Raw genomic sequence first — 23,431 nt, forward strand, 5'->3', positions numbered from 1 at the left:
ATTGAAAAATGATGACATCTTGACAGTCTGCAATAGTGGTCTGAGCACAGATCCAAGGAGAAAGGCCGCGTTTAAAAAACATTTTAATTATGTTGAGCCAGTGTCTCATTTATTAGGAATCAATGAGAAGGGTAAGGAATCATTTGCCCAGTATATTCCTATAAAAGAGACTTTTTAAAAGCGAGGCAATGCAAGAGCAGTATGCTGCAACACATTGCAAAGAATCACAGCAAGGCATTTTTCAGGATGTAGACGATGGTAAGGGAGTTAAGTGCAACCCCTTATTTAAAACTGACCCATCTTCTCTTGGCATTATTCTTTGTGAAGACTCATTTGAGGTGGTGAACCCGCTTGGGGCCGCTAGAAAGAAGCACAAGATACTCTCTGTGTACCTCACCCTAACAGACATCTTGCCTCACAACAGGTCTGCCATTGATAGCATGCAGCTTGTTCTCCTCTGTAAGGATCAAGATTTTAGGTATTTTGGGATGGACAATGTTTTTGAGCCTCTTATTAATGATCTCAAGGCACTTGAGGAGTCTGGCGTGGAGATAAACAATGGTCTGGATGTCAAAGCTCGCCTCTGTGCAATTTCAGGTGACAATTTAGGGTTTCACAGCATTGGTGGGTTTGTGGAGAACTTCAGTGTGAGCCACTAATTCTGTCCGTACTGTGACATCAGAATATCAAAATTTAAGGATTCCCCATTGGTTTGTGGCAACAACCGTACGCCAGAATCTTACCTACAACATGTAGAGGAATTGGGAAAGGGTGATCTAACCTCTGAATGTGGAATTAAATGTGACTGCCCCTTTAACCAGTTGGCATTCTTTCATGTTTGCCAGCCTGGATTGGCCCCATGTCTGGGCCATGACCTTTTCGAGGGCATCGTTTCTGCTGACCTTTGTTTGTTGATTGGCCTTCTAGTGTCTGAGAAACAGTTCACCTACACCCAGCTCAATAGGTGTAAAGACCAATTTCACTACCAAGGAAATGATGCCCTGGACAAACCAGCCGATGTTTCGCCAGGTAGCAAAAGGCTTTCGGGTCATGCAGTCCAGAACTGGTGTTTCCTGCGTCTGCTCGCTCTACTGATTGGTGATCGCATCCGAAATCCCTGTGTTAATAAAGCCTGAGCTGATTTGTGCTCCTAAAATAACCACACATCAAGTGTCATACTTGAAAACACTCATTGAGGAGTATATTTTCTTTCGCTGGCAGCTTTTCCCAAATGAACAGTAAAACCGGAACATCACTACTTGCTCCACTACCCAGAGCTCATCATTCAATTTGGCCCACTAATTCGGCTTTGGACACTACGCTTCGAGAGCAAGCACACATTTTTCAAAAGATATGCGCGGAAATTGCAAAACTTCAAAAACATCTGCAAGACGGTTGCCAAAGACATCAGCTCTTACAGGCATACCTGAGTGCAGGTGAACTGTTCCCGAAGTGTGTGTTGATAGACAAACAAATTGCATTCCACGCAAGTGATTTCAGTGAACGAATCCAATTTGTGGTTAGTAGTTCAAATTTCGAATGTAGCAAAACAGTCGCATCTCATGCTGTCACAGTGAAGGGCACAGTTTACAAGAAGGGGATGTTTGTTTTTCTGCAGAAGAACATTGATGATGAGCTTGAGGTTGGCAAGATAGTGCTGGTCATTGTGGATGGTGACTCTGTGTCTTTTGTGACAGAAAAAACACTGTTTTGTGAAGTTGAGGGATGTGGGGGTTTACACTGTTCTGGGGACACCACAAGACGCATTGTGCATTGTGTCGTATGATAATCTGCTTGATTACTATCCGTTGCCAACGTACAGTGTGTGTGGTGTAACAATGATTTCTCTCCACCACTCTTGCAGAGAATTATGGCTGCTGAGGACCTGAGGACAGCGGTGCTGTCTATACTCCCCGACCTCACCTCAGCTCACCTGTCGGCCCTAATGGGAGGCCTCGAGGACCTTGGCGTCGAGGTCAAAGAGGACCTCTGTCTTCTTTGTGAAGACAATAAACTACCTTTTTTTAAATTAATACAATGCAAAAAGCTCATACGTGCATTTTCTGTGCCAAACTATTGGGGTGCCTGACCCCATATATTGTCTTTGTTCTCTTGTATAGTTCTATTTCGTTTATTATTTCAAAAAGACAAAAAAAAAAACCCTAATCCTGTTGAGCTGGCACCTTGCCGTGGTGGATTAGCTTGCGTGTCTCTTTCCATGATCAGATGTTGATATTTTGACATCATTTTTGTTTCACTGTTAGTGAATTGAGACCAGACAAAGATCAGCTCTTAATCATTTATATTTCCCATAATCCCATCTCATTACATATTTAAACACAAAAACCTGCATGTAGTGAAAAAATAAATGTTCTTGAATTTGGCTTTGCATTTATGGAGACCAGTGATTCACTACACCCCCAATCTTAGCAGTGCATATTGTACACCTTTGTATGGTGAAAATGGCATTCGTGTTTACTGTAATACACCATAGCATGTATGGGTCATAATGAATAACCGTAAATATTTTTTCTGATTCCTTCTCAGTCCTATCTCCTCCTGGGTCTCCAGAACCATCAACATCAACCCGTTCACCTGCAGGGAGCCCACATGTTACCACACCTGGGACCCCCTGTGTGAAACACACACACACACACACACACACACACACACACACACACACACACACACACACACACACACACACACACACCAGCCCGATCTCTCAAAATTCTGTGGAATGGACACAGATCTTTGGGACATGTAATCTGTGTCAGCTTCACAGATTTTGCCAAAATTCTGTGCCCCTGGTCACGGAAGTGTTTTCCCGTGATAGACTCACAGAAGTGCTTTCTCTACATTCACACAGCTCTGTTTCCACAGTCTTGTGTTTTCTCAGGATTTTTCTTCAAAAATGTTTTTCTTAACACTTTCTATGAAGCCCATATCTATATTGCATTATGAGCACATTTATAACAAATTATAATGCACATTATTATTATTTACAACACATTATGACTCCACTCATAATGTTTAATTATGCTTTATATTAACAGTAATGAATAACCATAAATCTAGCTTATTATGCTTGCTTTATAAATCCAAGGGTGCATGAGTGCTCATGACTATCTATAAACTATAGGCTGCTTGATGGGGCTTACAGTAATAATAATAAATAATAATACATTTTATTTTTGAGCGCCTTTCAAAATACCCAAGGACACTTTACAATCAAAAACAAATACATAACAGTAGAGAAAGTATAACAAAGCTTCAGTGAATTAACAATAGGAGAGTAATAAAAATGCAAGAATAAAATAGAAATAAAAGTAACTTACAATAAAATAAATGTTTTTTTAAAATAAGAAAAAAGAAGTAGAATGCATTTGAAAATAAAATAAAAATGAGTGGGAAAAATAATATGTAAAAAAAAAAAAAAAAATAGACTGATAATTAAAATAAGTGGAAGTGCCTGTCAGTGAAGTTAAAAAGCAGAAGAGAAAAGGTGTGTCTTTAGCTTAGATTTGAAAGTAGATAGTGAAGAGCATTGACGAAGTGAAAGTGGAAGAGAATTCCAAAGTTTGGGGCCAACAACACTAAATGCCCTGTCGCCCATGGTGCGCAGGTGTGTGGAGGGAACAGTAAGGAGGAGTGAGTCAGTGGATCGTAGTGTGCGGGTGGGATTGTATGGGGTGAGGAGACTTGTGATGTAGGAGGGTGCAAGGTTGTGCTGGGCCTTGTATACGAGGAGGAGAATTTTGAAATGGATACGTGAATGGATAGGAAGCCAGTGTAATTGATAGAGGATAGGGGTAATGTGATGCCAGGGTCTGGTGTGTGTAAGTAATCTAGCTGCTGAGTTTTGAATGTATTGTAGACGGTTTATCAATTTAGTGGGGAGACCAATGAGTAGGGCATTGCAATAATCTAATCTGGAGGTTACGAAAGAGTGAATGAGGGTCTCAGCAGAGGTAGGGGTGAGAGAGGGGCGGAGTCTGGAGATGGTTTTAAGGTGGAAAAATGCAGTTTTGGTGAGGTGTTTAATATGGGATTCAAAGGAGAGCGAAGAGTCGATGATGACGCCCAGATTTTTTACTTCAGAGGAAGTGGAGGTAAAATAGTCAGGGATAGAGAACTGAGAAAGGTTTATCTTTCTAAGTAATGATGGGGTGGCGATGATGATGGCTTCGGTTTTGCTTTGATTAAGTTTAAGAAAATTTTGGGTCATCCAATTACTAATTTCATTGAGGCAAGTTGTTAAGTTAGCAAGGGGGAGTGGATGGGAGGGTTTAGTGTGTATGTAGATTTGGGTGTCATCTGCATAACAATGGAAATTTAGGCCATGTTTTCGGAGAATGTTACCAAGGGGAAGAATATAGATGATGAAGAGTAGGGGGCCTAAAACTGAGCCTTGTGGAACACCATGTGTGAGGAGTGAACTTGGAGACCGGAAATCACCAATAGAGACAAACTGCTCTCTTCCAGTTAGATAGGACCTGAACCATGAGAGTGCAGTACCATTGATGCCCAGTAGGGTTTCCAGCCTTGTGAGAAGGACGTTGTGGCAGACTGTGTCAAAAGCAGCTGTTAAATCAAGTAGCAGGAGGATACTGAAATGGCCTGAATCCGCAGCTAATAAAAGGTCGTTTACGACCTTGACTAGTGCAGTTTCAGTGCTATGCTTAGCCCTGAACCCAGACTGCAGTTCCTCCCATAGGCTAAATGATGTCATGTGTTCTTGAAGCTGTAAGGCCACAGTACGCTCTAGCAGCTTGGAGATGAAGGGAAGGTTTGAGATGGGACGGTAGTTTTTAAAATCATCCGCTGCAGCTCCAGCTTTTTTGAGGATAGGCGTGATGGCTGCAATCTTTAGGGAGTTTGGAACTATGCCTGTCAGGAGAGAAGTGTTAATCATGTTGGTAAGGAGGGGACTGAGAACTGGTAGAGAGGCCTTGACAAGAGAGGAGGGCATAGGGTCAAGGAGACAGGTGGTAGGCCTGGCCTTCGTGGCAAGATCACAGACAGTTTCAATATTAACGGGAGAGAAGGAGGAAAATAGTTGTGGAGGTGGCTGAAGAGAAGGGCTGTCATTTAGAGTGGGGGGGGGGAGAGACTGTAGTTGAATGTAAATGGTGTTAATTTTGTTATTAAAATAATTCAAGAACTCACAGCAGAGATCAGTTGAAGGGGTAAGTGGGAAGGGTTGAGATGGTTTGATAATATTGCTAATAGTGGAGAAGAGTGCTCTGGGATTGCCCTGGCCTGTACTGATAATAGAGCTGTAATACGAGGACTTGGCCTTGTTTAGGGCTTCCTTGTATGCCAGGACATGGTCCTTATAAGCAAGCGCATGAACAGTAAGCCCAGTCTTTTTACTGAGACGCTCAAGCCTACGGCCAGCTGCCTTCATTTCCCTAAGCTCAGAATTAAACCAAGGAGCTGAGTGAGAAAAGGAGACAACACGCGTTTTCAGGGGGGCAAGTTTGTCAAGTGTAGAGGAGAGATTAGAGTTATATGATGACACAAGTTCATCAGAGCACAGGCTGGGAGGCAGCACTGACAGCTGAGATTGTAAAAGCTCTGTTAACTCAGTTATGTTGATGTTTTTAGTATTACGGTATGTGATGGAGCGAAGGGGACGGCGGTGGTGCTGAGGAACAGGGATAGCAAGATGGAAAAGAACAGCTATGTGATCAGAGATTGACAGATTTTTAGGCACAATGTTATATGGTGATGTACCACTGGAGCACACAAGATCTAGTGTGTGACCTTTAGAGTGTGTAGGGAAATGTATGTGCTGGGTAAAGTCAAAGCAGTTTAAAACATTTAAGAATTGAATGGCAAAGTTACAATTATGAGATTTAACATGGATATTGAAATCACCCAAGACCAGGATGGAGGAGTACTTGGGACATACATAAGAGAGCAGCTCAGTAAATTCACTTATAAAGACAGAGGATGCCTTGGGGGGTCTATAGACAAGTAATAAGAGTAAAGGTTGGCTCCCAGTAGATTATGATGCATTCCAGATGTGCATTATACTGTATTACACCAGGTAATTACAATATTTCACCTGTAAAATCTTAAAATACAGGAACTTCCTGGATAATGAGTTGCCGCAAAATGAAGCCTTTTGCTGTAAAAATTACAATATTCATACTGTAAATTAACTTAGGAATATTAACAATATTCTTCCTGTAAAATAATCTTAAAATACAGGAACTTCCTGGCTAATGTGTTGCAGCAAAATGAATCCTTTTGCTGTAATATTTACAATATTGATCCAGTAAGTTTACTGTGAATTTTACAAGAAGATCTTGGTATTTATTACAGTAGTGTGTTGTTTAAAGTACAATACTTTGTTGTTGTTATTCTACAACAATAGTCCTGTAACCTATTTACAGTAAACTTGCGGCAACTATTAGCCAGGAATTTCCTGTAAAATGTACAGTACATGTTTTACAGTGCATATACGGAAGTGGGGGGAGATTTGAAATGTTGTACAGCCCTGAAGAAGGCCATTGTCGGTCGAAACATGTTGGCAATTTTTAACAGTTCCACTATGAACTAGCTAAGTTTATTAAAAGCTTTTTAACCAAGAAGAAGAGTGATAACCACAGAGCACCTTCGCCAAACTTGTCTGAACGCCGAAGCCCTCTGATCCTTGTCTTTGTTATGGGTCACAATAAGATATACAAATTTAAATAAAATTATAAATAAAATCTCACCATTTCAAAAATGGCTTAGATAAGAGCACAAGAGAAATGCAAAGAAATAAGTGAACTGTGAAAACAGCAGGCCTAAAAAATGTAACAAAAGGCAATACCCTTATAAACCTTCAATGAATATGACAAAAATAGGTTACTACTTGGTTGCAATGCTGTATTTACAAAAACGGGTAGGCCAAGGTAGAAAATATGCCTACACTATAAAATATTTAAAAACATAGAGAAAACGGTGCAATGAACAGGCAGTAAAAAACACCATTGGAATAAAATAAATATGTGCAAGATTGTAACAACAAAATAGTAGGCTAACCATGTGCTTTTTTAATCAGTGCAATAGTGCAATAATAAAGCTGTAAACATTTAACAAAATTAGGCCTTAGCATGAGGAGAGGTGTAGGCCTAAATGTAACAAAGGCAATACCCCTCATAAACCTTCAATGAATTTGACAAAAAAGGTTGCTAGTTGTTGCAACACTGTGTTTACAAAAAAAGGGCAAGGTAGAAAATACACTATGAAATATATGTGTATATATATATATATATATATATATATATATATATATATAAAACCTAGATAAAACAATGCAATGAACAAGCAGTAAAAGGACAACATTGAAATAAGAAATATGTGCAAGATAGTGACAACAAAATAGTGACTTGGCCTATGTAGCCTTGTAGGCCTAACTGTGTACTATACTATCAGTGCAATAGTCCAATAATCAGTGCAATAGTGCAATAACAAAGCTGTACACATTTAACAAATGAAGGCCTTTGCGTTCAAAAACGCCAGCTGAGACACTTTGAACTGGCTCCTGCGGTCAGAGACTATGAGTCCGGTCTTCGAAAAGATCCTCTCTGAGGGCACTGATGTAGCCACAATACAGAGCCTGGTCTTCATAACAGTGCACAGGTTTTTGTACACCAAGGCTCTGGCTTGCCACCACTGCAGAGGGTCAGAGGGACGTGGCAATAGTGGCTCTGATACATAGCCTTTCACCTCAAGTAAGGCTCCAGCTCTGGGGTTTTGAACATCAGGCCTGAGGCTTGTCACCCTTTCCTCAAAGTCTGCCCAAAACACAGGCTTTTTGTGTTTCAGTGGCTGCCTCCTCACTCTCCTCCTCCTGTGCTCGTGAGGGTGGGGATGGAGTGCTCGCATCTTGGGTTGCCCTCTCTACTCTTGCCATGGTTTGAGTGGCAACCTGATCATTGACAAAGCCATGCCTCTTAAATTGGGGATCCAGGAATGTGGCATCAGCCAGCACACTGTTCTTCTCCAGTGTCTTAAATCTGTTGCCAATCTCAACTACGAGAGCCTTCACCAGTGTACCTGCAGCTGCGCTTCCTCTGGTGGTGGGTGAGGAACCGTTGCAGGCCTCGCACAATGAGGATGGGCTTTGAGGCGGTCACAAAGCTAAAATAAAGAGGAAGAAGAAAAAACTGTGATCAGTTATGCATATAGCATGTTCATCATGTCAGATTCATCATATTCAGATAAAATTGTATAATATTGAATGGTTATATTTCAATCACAAACAAATTATGTTTAACATGAGATTTTACCATATGATAAAAGATAAGTACATACCTCTCTGAGCTCATCTCTCTTGTGACCTCTTCAAAGGGTGCCAGGATTGCGCACGCTTCATCCAAGGCCTCCCACTCACCATGAGACAATGTTGGCTCCTGCGGATTCAAAATTGCCAGCGTGGAAATGAGGGGCTCTTTAATTTAGTGGATGCGCTGCAACATATAGAATGTGGAATTCCACCTCGTCACCACATCCATTTTTGGCCTCAATTGTGGCTGGCCCATACTTTGTTGCATGTGGCGGAGCTTATCGCTGGCCACTGTGCTCCACCTGATGTATTCCGACATGGCCTTCACGTTTTTGATAATGGACATAATGTCCGCACTGTGGTCCAAGGCATGCCTCACAACTAGGTTTAAGGAGTGAGCAAAACAGCTCGTGTTTCCACTTGAGCACCTCCTTGACTGCTTATTTTATGTTAGTTGCATTGTCTGTCACGCACGCCACAACTTTGTCCTCAATCTTCCATTCCTCTGTCACTTGATTTAGCTTGTCATTCAAGTGTAAAGAAATCCTGCATACTGTCCATTCCACCAACAAACATTAATACAACATGAAGAAGGTCGGATGAACGAAACAATGTATTAAAGTTTGTTGGTAGAATGGACAGTGAAAGCTGAAAAAATTTCGGCGCGTGCCCCAGAGGAAGAAAATGCGCGCGTGCCGAAATTTTTTCAGCTCACCTGCTAAGGTTTTGTCTATGAATTCATTATTTTAAGAGCAAAGAAATCCTGCACACTGTCCATTCCACCAACAAATTTTAATACATTGTTTCGGTCATCCGACCTTCTTCATGTTGTATTAAAGTTTGTTGGTGGAATGGGCAGTATGCAGGATTTCTTTACACTTGAATGACAACCCCAACAATTATTTTTAGAGCACCATACCGATTTTTAAACACTAGTTACAGTGATTTTTTTTTTAAAAAATCACATTTTAATGAACATTCCTTATATGTAAACTAAACAAAACATTTCAAAATGTTTCAACTGATGAATATTATGTACGGAATTAAAATGATTAGATAAAAATGCCGAGAGCATAATTTGCACAAGGACTAGGAACTTTAAGGAGTTACTAACTGCGCGTTTCCAGGAGAAGCAGTGGTCAGGAAGCGATTCATTTAAACAGGTTCCTTACTTGGAAAATGATGCATCCCCGGCAGATATTTGGTCATTTTTACTCCATTAGTAGCTATTTTAATCAGTTCATGTGTGTTTTCAAACTGTTAAGACAAATATTAAAGCTCAACTATAATTTCAAGACAATGTCAAATTGATTTATTACACGGGTATTGTGAGTGAAAATTGGTACTTCGGGTCTGAAGATTTCATCCGTGTAAGTAATTACACTTTTCTCCCGGTGTTGTTACTCACAAAGCACAATCCTCTACCTGCTCCCCTAAAATAGGCGTAACGACGGCCCTGCCTGCCCGAATTATGTGCCCTCTGTGTTTCCTCACCATAGTGAGTCAAACACGCTACAGAAACTGCAACGATTCAAATGTTCTTGGTCTTAAAAGATGATTCCCCCGTCGAAAACAACCACCCCGACGTTCAATGTGAAATGTCATCATCCAGGTCCTATTCATCGTATTCGGTGGAGGGGGATGATGTGAAATGCAGAGAGGCGACTGGAGTCAGCTGGATCATATTCTTGATCCTCTTAAACTATCTGAATCAATTTGTCAGTAGGAGAAATTACATTTCCCTTCCACCACGGGAACAGCTTTTTATAACTTTACTGAGACTTTGCCAGAGCCCATCCTTTTTTCCCCCTTGAGTCTAGTTCTGAACATACCCGAAACAACAGTAAGAGAAATGTTCACTAGATGGCTCGATCTCCTCTATGCAAAGATCAGTTACTTAGTTCATTGGCCTGATAGAGAGGTTAGATTTAATGAGACACCTCCTAAAATGCTAAAACCTAAAAAAGGCCAAATTTCCGATTAACAGGTATTGTATAACAAAGTTCCAGTGAGACACTCCAAATGAGTGTCAGAGTTGTGCTCCTGTATCTTTAGGTCAAAATCTTATTCCAAGTACAAAAAATGGACAACAGTGAAGTATTTCATAGCTTGTAGTCCATCGGGCAGCATAACATACTTGTCAAATTGTTGGGGAGGCAGGGCCTCTGATATATGCATCTTTTGAAAGGTTTCAGGTTTCATATCCTCGGTGTACCATACCCCAGGTGATCAGGTATGCACTGTGCACATTGTAGACGTTTATGTAATCCTCATCCATCTCTGTTCATGTAATTACATTTGGTTTCAGTTCAGTTGTTAGATACAAAGACAATGTCTTGGCCACACAACTTAATTCTATTGACGAAGATGACCTGGATCAATGAGAATCTTTTATGTGTTAGAAATTAAAATATGTTATGGTGGATTAATAACAGTGCTAGATACTTACTTGGTAATAATTTCAGGTAGTGGTAGATGTGGGAGTAATCGATATATGGCCACTTCTTTGGGTCATTTAGCTAGTTGTCTGTTATTTCAAAGGGACATCGCGGTCATCCGGCGTCCTTTATTTTCTTCAAATACCGTATCCGGTCCTCGGTCGGCAAATATAGCGAGTATGCCATTTTTCTAGCAGATGCGATGTCACAACTGACAGGTTTTTTTTTTGGTGGGGTGGCACGCACAACTGGGGAATACCTAGGGGAATTCCACTCACCGGGGAAGCCCTTTCTTTCCCCCAAAAAGGGGCATTCATGGTTTGTGACGTCACGTTGGTTTATAGGAAGAAAGCAGTGAAGTCAACTGCACTTGTTGTTCTGGCCATCACCCCTGCTATCGAGCACAACATCACTACAGGCAGTCTTTTGGAGAAGGGTCCAGCTGCAGTAAAACAGTTCCACCCCTAATGCAAGCACGCCCATGGGCGTTCCCGGCATTTGCCGTATTGGCCAATCGTGAAGGGATACTGCATGATGTCATTTTCAAGGCCATTTCCGGATGAAGGCTCCATGTTTTCAAAGATATCCCGTGCAAATTTTTATCTTCCGGAGAAAAGTTTCACTGAGCATTCCACTGACATAATATTCTCAACAATTTATGTAAGAAAGTGAGATAAATCACACGTTTTCTAATCCCAATATGTATTTTGCTTTGTCTTCCCGTACCTCGGACATTGTAGCCTACTGTTTAGAACTCGTGTCGCTATGCACAGATTTGTCATAACGTATCAGGTCGCCAAAATGCTTTGATTTCAACACAACTTTGACACATTGATAGTAAATACTGTATATATTGCCTAAATATACTGTCAATGCGTTGGCATTACCTCACCTAGCTGTGTGTATCGAGGTCACTGTTAACACTGGGTAGGCTATATGATTAAACCACAGATTTATCCTTTCCAGGATATTAACACACCCCGACAAATAATAATTAAAAAACCCTTTTAGGCGAGGTTGTTCACTTGGTAAGACATGATATAGGCTACTTAGAAAAGTTGTACGATGTACATCAGCAACACATTCCCGACTTTTTTAAGTAGGCCTAATGAGTGTCACCTCACCACAGTTATGTGGCCAGCTTGAAAAGAGCAGATATTAATGAAAAAATATGAAATAGTATTTGAAATAGCAATAGGCTATTTGTTTGTTTTATTGGAGAAAACGATTTCTTCATTACCATAGGCCTACCATACTCCATGTCTGTCTATGATTTAGGAGTGACCACACCATTGAAGCTTACCTCTTTATCCAGGAGAGGTTCCAGATTGGCCTGTCTTAATTCAAATGCCATCAGAAAACAGAGAAAAAAAATTCCTACCATCATAACCAGTGTTTGTGCATACATAATCAGGGCCGCTGACAGCTTTGGCTTTGCCCAGGACAAAGTCATCTGAAAGGGCCCCCCACTCAATACATAGACTACATACAATGTAATGAGGACCCATTCCTGGACCCCTCGTCTCACTGGGCCCAGGTCAACGGACCCCTTTGTCCCCCCTGTCAGCTTCCCTGCATGTAGGCCACATACATTGCTGAAAGAAGTGAACGAGACAGGAATGAAATGTGAATTTATTTCTGTTTACTTTTACACTATGAAGTGTGAACGGTCAACAAGAGGGTTAACACAAAGTTTGAAATTGTGTTTGACCAGTCTCCAATGTGCATTTAACTAATAACTAAAAATAAGGCATTGGCATTAAATATAGACTGATACATACTATAAATACAGACACCCAAACAGTGTGCAATAATAAGATTAACATACTGATGGACAATAAATACACAAACACAGTGGACACACACACGGCAGGAGGAGTTCATACAGGTGGTGTGAAGATGCTGTATACAAGGTGCAATGAGTAAAGTGTAAGTGGCATGGTGAAAGAAGTGTTCATGGAATATTCTCCCGTGTCCTTGGTTATTCATGTGGTTTTCTTCAGTGCGTTGAGGAGTCTGATGGCTTGTGGAAAGAAGTCGTTTCCCAGTGTGCTTTTGCAGCACCGCATGCTGGGCTAGCGCTTCCCTGATGGTAGTAGGGAGAACAGGTAGGGGTGATCTTATGAGCTTTTCTGCTGTCCTCACCAACTCTCTGTACTGCCTTCTAGTCTTCAGCTTGACGGCTGCCATGCCAGACAGAGAGGCTGCTGGTCAGGATGCTCTCAATGACACCCCTGTAGAAGGTGGTGAGTGCCGTTGTGGGGAGGTCGGCTCTTCTCTCATCCTTCGCAGGAAGTGGAGTAGTGTCTGTGCCTTTTTGAGATGGTGGAGCCATGTGGTGCAGTTGGCAGAGGAGGAGCGGCACAGTGGTTGGTGCTGGGTTGATCAGGTTCAGATCCGAAGTTGCTGGTGTCATCAGCCCTCCCTCTGAAAACTGGCTCTGTGCCTGTCAAAAAAAGGCATGTTAATGTTATGAATGACAATTAAGACAAAAACAACCAACCCCTATCTACCTACAGAAGGACATGACATGAGCACGTGCATATGCTTGTGCACATGCCCCCCCACACACTGCTACTGTCTTAAAGTTTGGTGCACGTGCATGCATGCATGCCTATTCTCCCCCCTTTGCCTCAGGTCAAGTGTGCATTTTAGAGGTTGTCCTCACCTGCACATGTGTGAAGAGCAGGAAGATTGGAGGTTGAGGATGAAGAGGCAGGGCAGGAGGTTCTCCTTGTGAGCGGCCCTGGTCCTGATGCTGATTGCCCATCACCACGCTGTGGCTCATCAAACCCATTACCGGCATATCAATGCTGAACAGGAACGACTGCTTCCATCTGCACGCATGCACACACACAAACACACACACACACACACACACACACACACACACACACACACACACGAGAGGGATACATAGAATACACTACATAAAAATCACACCCATCATTTTAATGCAGAACACCAGGCTGAAGAGATACACAGCTTCTGGCCTGTGCAGGGATCACTACAGTGCCAGTGTTTTGTATTATCCTCTATCCACATTTTTTTCAATAAATAAACACAGCACAGAAAGGAATTACTGTATGAAATACTTATTGGTCTAGTGCAGAACAAAACAGATTCAGTGTTTTACTCACCACTGTGTGCAAGTTTCTGTGTTCAGCTCAGGTGGAAGCCTCCATCACAACATGTTGATACTGACATTAACCATCCTTCAGAAAACTGCCTCTGCCTGTCAGAAATAGCAAAATAATGTTAACACAACAAGGTAGTATCTTAAAAATATCCTTAACCAAAGACAGACAGACACACACTGCCACTGTCTTGGTTCTAGGACACACACACGCCCTTTAAGGGTCACATCACATGTAATGGCCGGGTTCTCCACTCACTCACTCCTTTTCTCCTACTTTTGCCTCAGACAATGCAGTGAGTTTTTAAAAATTGGCCTTACCTGCACATGTGTGAAGGACAGGAAGGGAGGTTGAGGATGGAGCTGCCAGTCAGGAGGTCCAGAGCTGTCCTGGTCCATCACCATCATGTGGATCATCAACCCCAACCCCAACTTCTTATATCTGCGTGAACACATTCACGAACACACACACACACACACACACACACACACACACACACACACACACACACACACACACACACACACAATAGGCGAGATACAGGTTATATGGCACATTAGGAGGCATGGGCATTGTTGCACTCTAGATGTTTAGAAATAAGTAGGTGCGTGGACCCAAAAAGTAGAGTTCAATGTGGGAGTACACTAAATAAGACACTGAGGTCAAGTCACTGCTCTGGCAGCAACCTGAAACATCTGCTCTACTCTGCTCTGAGAAAAATAAAAAAAAAAAATCTGCTTGTGCTTGACCTTAGTGTCTTATTTAGTGTGTGAACCTGCTCCCACATTGAACTATATGGCACATTTAAAATCAGACCCAAAGACAAGTCAAGTCAATGCAACGGACATGAACCGACCATTACATTAAAATAACAGACTAAACAGTCTTTGGATGATTGAAGAGGCAGGAGAGATGACGAGGGGCCTCGATCCAGTAGCATTTATTTACTTCCCAATCTGCTCGTTAGCACCTGTTAACTTCATAACGATCGCGGACATTAATGGCGCTAATGTACATACTTTGAGCGAAAATTACAACGAAAATATCAACACAAACGTAACAGAATATCTTCCCATCAAAGATCAATAAAGTAGCAGAGAAATTAAAGTACAGAAACATCATTAAATACTTTATGACACGGAGGAAAAAAACACAGCTTACCCCTTGCCAATCTTCCTGAAGTGAGGAAGAGTTCCGGGTGCCACACCAATTAACGCCCCATCAGAAACAATAGGTAACGATAAACCCATCCCAAGTGGTATCTACATTAGCCCATATATTTTGAGAAGTTCACTAAGAGAAAATATAAAGGTTTATTTTTAGCACTACTACATCAAGTCGGTTTTATTTACAATTTCTTTACATGCACTGGTCAAGAATTGAAATTAGGCCTACGTTTAACACCAGGTTGAACAAATATGACACCTCCGACTTTCTGTTCGCACTCCGACTAAGTCAACTCGTAAAGTAACCGTTATGTATATTCATGCATTTTATTCGAAATCTTACCGACAGTTGAGTGATCGCTGCAGCGAAATCCATCCAGCGAAATCCATCCAGTCGTTTTAATAAATCCCGCGCGGCGCTTACAAGTGTTGTCATTCGGCAGCATACTGACTTCAGAAACTTGAACAGCCAAAGGGGCGTTACTGTGAGGGCGGTCTAGTAAGGAGGAATGGGCGTAGCGGTATTAGCTGGACAAGACGCAGCTGGACCATATTGGTTTTTTTGGCAATGTCACCTTGACCGGCCACACAGGACAAACCACTCACGTTGTTCATGTTGACAGTGGCAACGACAAGGTGGAAGTAGGTAGAGGCATACCACTTCACGGCCAATTCCACAAATTGGGCTGTGTACAAGGCTATAATAAGAATTGTACAGAGGGGCAGCAGAAATTGGCCTTGACGTTGTTTGTGTCACCACCGACATGGGCATTAGTAATCGGGCAATGTGGAAGGCATTTGGTGTGGATCACACAGACATCTGTGTGTACAAGGCTATAATAAGAATTGTACAGAGGGGCAGCAGAAATTGGCCTTGACGTTGTTTGTGTCACCACCGACATGGGCATTAGTAATCGGGCAATGTGGAAGGCATATGGTGTGGATCACACAGACATCTGTGCCACATCCTGCTACACCAGCAAGACAGCTGCATTTTATGCCTGATGTGCCACACTTGATCAAGAACTTGAAAAGTGCGCTTGTACAAGGACAACCTTTTGTCCTTACTGATGACGTCGTGAAGAGGGAACAACTGCCATCCAGTGAGGTGTCTGTGGTCCGCTGAAGGACCGCATCACAGTGCAGGAGGGCATGGCTCTGAAGATCGTGCCACATTTAACACAGGCATGTATTGAACCATCACATTTGGCAAAATTGAAGGTAGGACCAGCCCTTCGTGTCTTCAGTAAATCAAGCAGTAAAGGGCTGAAGTTCCTGGTTCAACATCAGCGACCAGCGACAGCATGGCTTCTCGAGCAGATGGACCATTGGTTCAACCTGATGTTGTCCCGCCACCCGATCACAGTTCTGAGCAGGCACAGAATGGAGGAGTACCAGAAGGCCATTTCCTTTCTGGAGGGTATGATCTATCTCTTCCGAAACATGAAGATTGGAGAAAAAGAAAGCTGGAAGCCCTTCCAGTCAGGTGTGATAATGGCAACCCACGCTCTGATGAAGACTTGAGAGCCAAAACACGTTTGCTTGTGGACATGGTGGTAATTTATAAATAAATAATGAGACGTAGCTTGTGAGTGCGGATTTTCCTTCTTTAAGTTGATACCTTTTATCGTGCACCCAAAGTCGTTCATTTTTTCTAAGAGTTGAGCGCATCCTCTGACAAATATAATGGCAACCAAAAACATCTTGGCCATCCAAGAGCAGATGCTGTCTATGGGACAGCAATTTGTTCTGACCTCGAGATTTACACAGGACTGTCTGGAGAACACATTCAGCTGTGTAAGGGCAAAGATCACCTTCAGAGTTCCAGCATGCCCTCCGACTGGTATCATTTGGCCAATTCCTGACGGCTGTCAGGCCTGGAAGCTACCAGGAGGATGACAGCTTTTTTTGGCAGATTTCCTAACAAGGCACAGTACACTGCACATACTGTCCAAGTACTGTACTGTCTATGTCAGTGATACTCACTATTTTCTCCTCAAGAGCCACATTAGGAGAAAAAAATCAGGAGGAGAGCCGCATGGAGCGCAAGCACCCCCATTACTTTTCAGGGCCTTTTTTGGGGTACATCATGATAGTGTTGGCCTCATTATACATGGTTATTATTTATGCAAATGATTATTATTATTAATAGTAGTAAATTATTAGTAGGCCTATTATTAAATTATTGAATTATTAATTAATTACCCTATGTCAGCAATTGCTGTTAGGCCTCCTAGCTCACTTTGAAACACTAAAAGACACCTCTGCTGAAGGGCACTTTTACATCAAAGAGCAATAGGGCAGTTCAGTTTAACCTGGCGCTGACAGATGGCCAATAGGCCTACATGCCACCTGAGTCAAAACCAACACAAAAACAGAGGGACGAGTCCAGTTTTTGTTGTTTCTCTCTCTCTCTCTCTCTCTCTCTCTCTCTCTCTCTCTCTCTCTCTCTCTCTCTCTCTGGGCTGTCAGCCAGCATATTTTTGATGGCTGATGGATAGACCTCCGGATCGTCATTCACAAAGTAACGAGGACGGAATTAACAGATTGGCTCAAGAGTTATTGAGCTTGTGAAGGATGGTTGCCTGATGGTCTTGTTAACTTATTATTTATAAAAATGCGACGTCGCCGACAGCACTGAGTTCTATCAGCTGTCAATCAATGCCGTGCGGAGAGAGAGAGAAAGCGAGATAGAGAGAAAGTTCAAGTTTCCAACTTGCAGCATTCCAACGCGACTCCACGTGCTTTATTCACGCTCTGTTTGCCTTCATTGCCCGTTTGACAGCGCCAGGTTAAACTGAAGATGAACAGCGATTTGGGAGGTGGTCACCAAGCAATCTGCGCGAGAGAGTTACACCAGGCGCGAAAATGAACGGTGAATTGCGATGTGGTCACCAAGAACGCAATCTGCGCGAGAGAGTTACACCAGGCGCGTGCAGGCATCATTCACAATGTATGATGGAATTACTCGTTTGATGTGGACAAGATAATTTATTGATCTCCGCCATTGAGTGTCGTGGCGTTGTTGTGAAGGTTGTTTGCCGAATTAGGTTAAGTTTCGAATCTCTTTTCTCTGCTGATAGACGACCCCCAGCCATTTAGAATGTTATTAAAATAATGCAAAACTAAGCCACCAATGAAAATGTGAACAAACGTCCATAAAAATGACAGCCAATGCATTTTCAAATAAGATCTGTGATTGATTTTCGCGGCTCACTTCGGAGGGGAAATGTGGCTTGCTGCGCGCGCCCGAGTCAAATTTGTCAGTAGGCCTAAATAAATAGCGACGCATGGGGTGCCGGGTCTGCCAGGTGGAAAAAAAGAGATGTTGATGTAGACGTGCACATAGCCTTGCCTACTTGGCATGATGCAGATGACTGTGGTGCGTGTTCGTTGTATATGTAGGCCTATGTAGGCATGGCAGATTTTAAATGCAGGTCTGTTGATTGTGTTGGGCTATAATATTTTTTCTATAACCTTGCGAGCCGCCAAGTCAGGCGTCGCGAGCCGCCTGAGGCTCGCGAGCCGCGCAATGAGTAACAGGGGTCTATGTCTATACTGCCTATGTCCTTACCTAGATTAGTCTATGTCTGTATGGGAAAGCAAGAAATGTAATTTCAAATTCTTTGTATGACCAGTGCATGTAAAGAAATTGACAATAAAACATACTTGACTTGAAAAAAAAGTACAGCAGCTTAGCACCACACTTGCGCTCACTACAACGGACAGATGCATCTTGTTCCACGTAGCAGGATACATCAGTCACAAAGTTGTGAGGTTCTCGAAGTTGTGTGACGTATGCAAGGATGCTGTCTTGCAAGGCATTTCCACACCAGTTGCGTCTTTAGTGGATCTGAAGGACTTCAAGACAGGAGCTCTGTGTCGTCCCAGAGACTGTAACCTTCTTGACAATACTAGTCACCACACCAATGATAACAGCAGAAGCAGAGAGGTGCTTCTCGACTTAGCGAGTGAAAACATTCTTGAGAATCAATGTCGCAAGATCATTGGCTACCCTGTCTATGATGAGGGCCATAGTAGCAGAGATGATTTTACTTTAACATTAAAGTCATTGACAAATTTTCAAATTTAAAAGACAGAAGGGCCAAGTTCCTCTAAAAGTAGAACTTAAGAATTTAGGTGTGTGTGTGTGTCTGTTTGCGCGTGTGAGAGAGAGTGTGTGTATGTGTGGCGATCCGAATACATCACATACATGTCAATTTATCCACTTTTCATTATATTAAATTTTCACTTTGTAATTCTCATTTGCTGACTACCCGTGTTTCTTTGAATCAGGGGCGCCTGCAGACTTGACCAGTAAAATACGCACCAACACCCCCCCCCCCCCCCCCCCCAAAAAAAAAAAAACACCGGAGAAATGACAGCGGACGATGACACCGGAGGAGAAAAAAAATAGGATTGGAGTATAGTCAGTATGTCTGGGGTGGTTTTCTTTATCAGTCGTCAATTTTTCTTATTGCTTTAGGCTAGGAAACAAGGTAACTTGTTGACGTTGACAAGGTGTTGGCATACGGTTTTGAAAACCTTTTGGCTATATTGGCGTTTCACTTCTTTGGGTGCAGCCGTGCATACGCTTACTATTACTATTTTTATTTATTTATTTACATTGAACTGCAGCGACTTCCCCGACTATGCTACTATGAAGGCCTGCATGCACTTGTGTTCTCTCTCGTGCATGGGGATGAAACAAGTACGCTATGGCAGACGCCATATCATTAGATACAACTTTTCAAGCGTTATACTTTTCGACTCGGGTAGAAAGTTGGCGCAGAGGTGTCTGCTGCAGCATGATGAATGAAGTTCACGTCACAATGGCTGAGCTGGGACCATAAAAAGCCCGGGCACGTTGTGCAAGAAAAGGCAGAAAGCGACTACATCAGCCTGTTAACCCACCGGGGAGTGCACTGAATGTTAGTCCAGGCTGATAACAAATGCGCAATAGACAGAGCACAAGACTAGAGAACCACCGACGCACTCGCACACAAATCGCAGAATGCTGTTCATGTCAGCAAACAGGAAAACGTGCGCAATAAGCATTAGAAAACACCCAAACTGCATGTCATCAAAACATGCAGAATTGCTTTACTAATGCTTTCCCGAACATAATGTATTTGCGTAGCACACATAGCTAACCAGCTGTCAGTGCTGCCGTCCGAAGCTAGTAGGCTACAAAGCAAAGTTCCGTACCGCTCATAAAACCGTCTCTGTAGAAAGCCACAATACACAGAACGGTAACCAAAATACTTTAAATATGACACCAGAAGCAAAGTACCCTATCATATTTGCCGTGGCGGGCTCAGTGATGAATGAAACAGCTTAGCCTACCTGTACTGCTACCATCCAATGCCTTCTTCCTAGCCCACATGACAACTGGATTTTGGCTACGATTGAAACTTGTCACTTTCAAGACATTAACTTCGGTTATTTGATTTTTCTGCCATCAGCGACGCCACGACATAGGCTATGTGTTATTCCAAGTGGGAAATGGAGAGCTGTCTTTGCTAACTAGAACTACTAGACTTAAATTTGTGGGCTATGTCTGACTGGAGGTAGCCGCTCACATTAGAATTCCGCTGATGGAACTAGAACTTGTTACTGTATCTTTTTTTCAGGAGCGCGCGAGTTTTACGCAAAGAAGCAAAAAGCAGGCTATCTGCCTTTGTAAATTAATGGTGCCCAACCATACTCTCTGCTCTTTAATTTGCTTCATGCTGCTTCTTCTCATATAATATGTTGCATTGTCACAACATTCATAGAAGACACAATAGGCGTAATATTTATTTTAAAAAAAACTTCCTCCACTGGTGAAGGTACGCACAGTGCGTATGGCCGTACGGCTCCAGGCGCCCTTGCTTTGAATAATTATTTGAATGTGTAGCAGAGTGGACTTTTAAGGTTTGATAATTACCCAAAATAATAACCCATCTTGTAGTTGCACGACTACGCCACTGGGGGAGTTTCACCCCCAGACTATAGGATACTTTGACTTAAACCAGCAATAGTAACATAAGGCACACAGGTTTGAAAAGACATGAGGAGACGTGAATTCCAACACAGAAGGTAGTTATTTTATTTATTTGGGACGAGACTGGCAAGAGCTCACAGTGACTAAGGGGGCATGCTACTGGAAAGTGTACCTTCATCACAGCAACCCATGACTTAAAACAGTCCACAGCAAACATTCTGGATTACACAGCAAACAAGTGCCAAATGCACCACACTAGTATATGACTAGCCACCCTCTAAACTAATGCTCCTTGCCAGATAAAACCTGATCACCTTGGGGGTTATGCCAACAAAAAAATGAAACTAAACAGACAGACAGTAAGTTAACACAAAATCAAAAGAAAACAAGACAAGACAAGACAGCAGCATGACCTACACTGGGAGCAGTACAGGGTTAAAGGCCATGCTACCTGAAAAACAAAAACAATCACATGTAAACTGCACAGCTAAGCTCACACATGTTTACATCAACCATCTGCTTCCGCATGTTCAAGTTAGCATTTTACAACTGCACTTGACAAGATTTAGATGAGCATAGAACATACCTGTAAGCAGGCCCAAGATGGCTACATCAAAGCTAGGCATTAGCCTGAGGCCCATGTGTGTGGCTACAGTACAGATAAATACAGTCAATACACAAGACAACAAAATAAAGAAATGAATGAACATACTGAAAGGACAAAAACACAACATACCCAAAGTGGCCAGTCTGGCACACACACCAAAGCAGCAGGAACTACCATGCTGTTGGCTCAGGGTTTTTAAAAGATGCATCTAGTGGCCATTGGTTAATTGCCCTGTAGTCGCCCCGCCTCCTTGTTACTGGAGGTAGCTGGGAAGGGCACAGCGAGGTAGCAGAAAGTGTCACCTGCTACAAATGCACTGTCTTATGCAGGTCATGCAACTGAGAATTCAAACTTTGCAGGTTACCCCAAAATACTAGCCTAGCGCAGCCAGACCCGTACAGCAAAAAGCTGTACCAGGGTCTAGGAGGGCTGGGCAGCAGTGTGGGCGGGATAAACGGTTGCTTCAGCACTCAACGTCACGCAATTGGATGGCAAACAACCAATCCCCACACACTTCTGTGTAACGTCACAGCTGTCGTTCACAACGTACACGCCCCTTTGTAGGCGAGGCGGCAACTTCGAGCCGTCGTAGCAGTGAATTCGTGTGATGACCACAGCCACAAACAAGTTTCCTAATAAATCGTGTTTTCACTTATACAGTTCAAAAATGCATCGTTTTCAACCACATGGCCCTCCTTGATCAATCAGTGAAATGTCGAGCAATTTGGGGCTTGTTAAATGGTTATATTTATGATTGTTGTCAACATGGCATGTTCGGTGTTAGCTAGCTAGCTGTATACCCATAACTAATACATGGCTAGCCGCTAGCTCGGTAGACTAGGTGTCATTCCCATCTATAAGCGACTTACAGACTTTCAAAGCTCCCAAATGTCTCGTTTTTAATGACATGGATCTTATTAGAATTTGGGGCAGGCATATAATACAAGGCTGGATACCTAGCTCTGCTATTGACGACAGGTTAGCCACTAGCGAGGGCCTCTTTGTAGGTGAAGCGGCAACTTCCAGCCGTCGTAGCAGTGAATTCGTGTGATGACCACAGCCACAAACAAGTTTCCTAATAAATCGTGTTTTCACTTATACAGTTCAAGAATGTCTCGTTTTCAACCACATGGCCCTCCTTGATCAATCAGCGAAATGTCGAGCAATTTGGGGCTTGTTAAATGGTTATATTTATGATTGTTGTCAACATGGCATGTTCGGCGTTAGCTAGCTAGCTGTATACCCATAACTTTCCCTGATTGTCGCTCCCAACGCAGGACGCTCCCCGGTCAGCTCGCTCCCACTAGCCAGACTATCGATCCCACCGCGGAGCTAGTTATCTTTTTGATGTTAGTTTTTTGTTTCTAACCCTAGTTTTTTGTTTCTAACCCTAACCCTAACCTGGATACCTACCTCTGTGTTGTTGACGACAGGTTAGCTAGCCACTAGCTTGGTAGACTCGGTGTCATTCCCATCTATTTAGTAAGCTAGGCTACTCAAAGACTTCCAAAGCTCCCAAATGTCTCGTTTTTAATGGCATGTGTCTTATTAGAAATTGGGGCAGCAATTTCATTCTACACCTACAGTAGTGGTCTGATAATAGCGTGTGACTATCTGGTTCTGTAAAATGCTCAACTTAGCTTACCGAGCTAGTTTAAAACATCGAATGATCAAATGGTAATGTGTTGAGATCTATTTGTGTCCGATAGGTTCATGGTGTATTATTACATCAATCCATGTCAGCCACGAAATGTATTATCATCCAGGCTTTTTAAATTAAGTAAACACTTTCGTGTTGTACGTAGCACAGACG

The 23,431-nt window shown here is 42.5% G+C and overlaps 2 long non-coding RNA genes across 4 annotated transcripts; both read right to left on the minus strand.

Annotated features, from left to right (window-relative positions):
• Positions 1-12,336: 12,336 nt before the first annotated feature.
• Positions 12,337-15,430, minus strand: LOC134461738 (uncharacterized). 3 transcript variants are annotated; one of them, XR_010037384.1, is made up of 6 exons: positions 15,369-15,430; positions 15,021-15,152; positions 14,180-14,300; positions 13,863-13,957; positions 13,391-13,559; positions 12,337-13,168 (listed from the first exon to the last, which is right to left on the minus strand). It is a non-coding gene; the product is annotated as an uncharacterized LOC134461738 (long non-coding RNA). The 3 variants fall into 3 exon arrangements; XR_010037385.1 differs by lacking the exon at positions 15,021-15,152 and having other exon boundaries at positions 15,369-15,386; XR_010037383.1 differs by lacking the exon at positions 15,369-15,430 and having other exon boundaries at positions 15,021-15,255.
• Positions 15,431-21,101: 5,671 nt separating this feature from the next.
• On the minus strand, positions 21,102-21,799 carry LOC134461739 (uncharacterized). Its single transcript, XR_010037387.1, has 3 exons — positions 21,748-21,799; positions 21,598-21,660; positions 21,102-21,462 (listed from the first exon to the last, which is right to left on the minus strand). It is a non-coding gene; the product is annotated as an uncharacterized LOC134461739 (long non-coding RNA).
• Between the last annotated feature and the right edge of the window lie 1,632 nt (positions 21,800-23,431).

The sequence above is a fragment of the Engraulis encrasicolus genome, chromosome 13, assembly GCF_034702125.1.
Source record: "Engraulis encrasicolus isolate BLACKSEA-1 chromosome 13, IST_EnEncr_1.0, whole genome shotgun sequence".
NCBI lineage: Eukaryota > Metazoa > Chordata > Actinopteri > Clupeiformes > Engraulidae > Engraulis > Engraulis encrasicolus.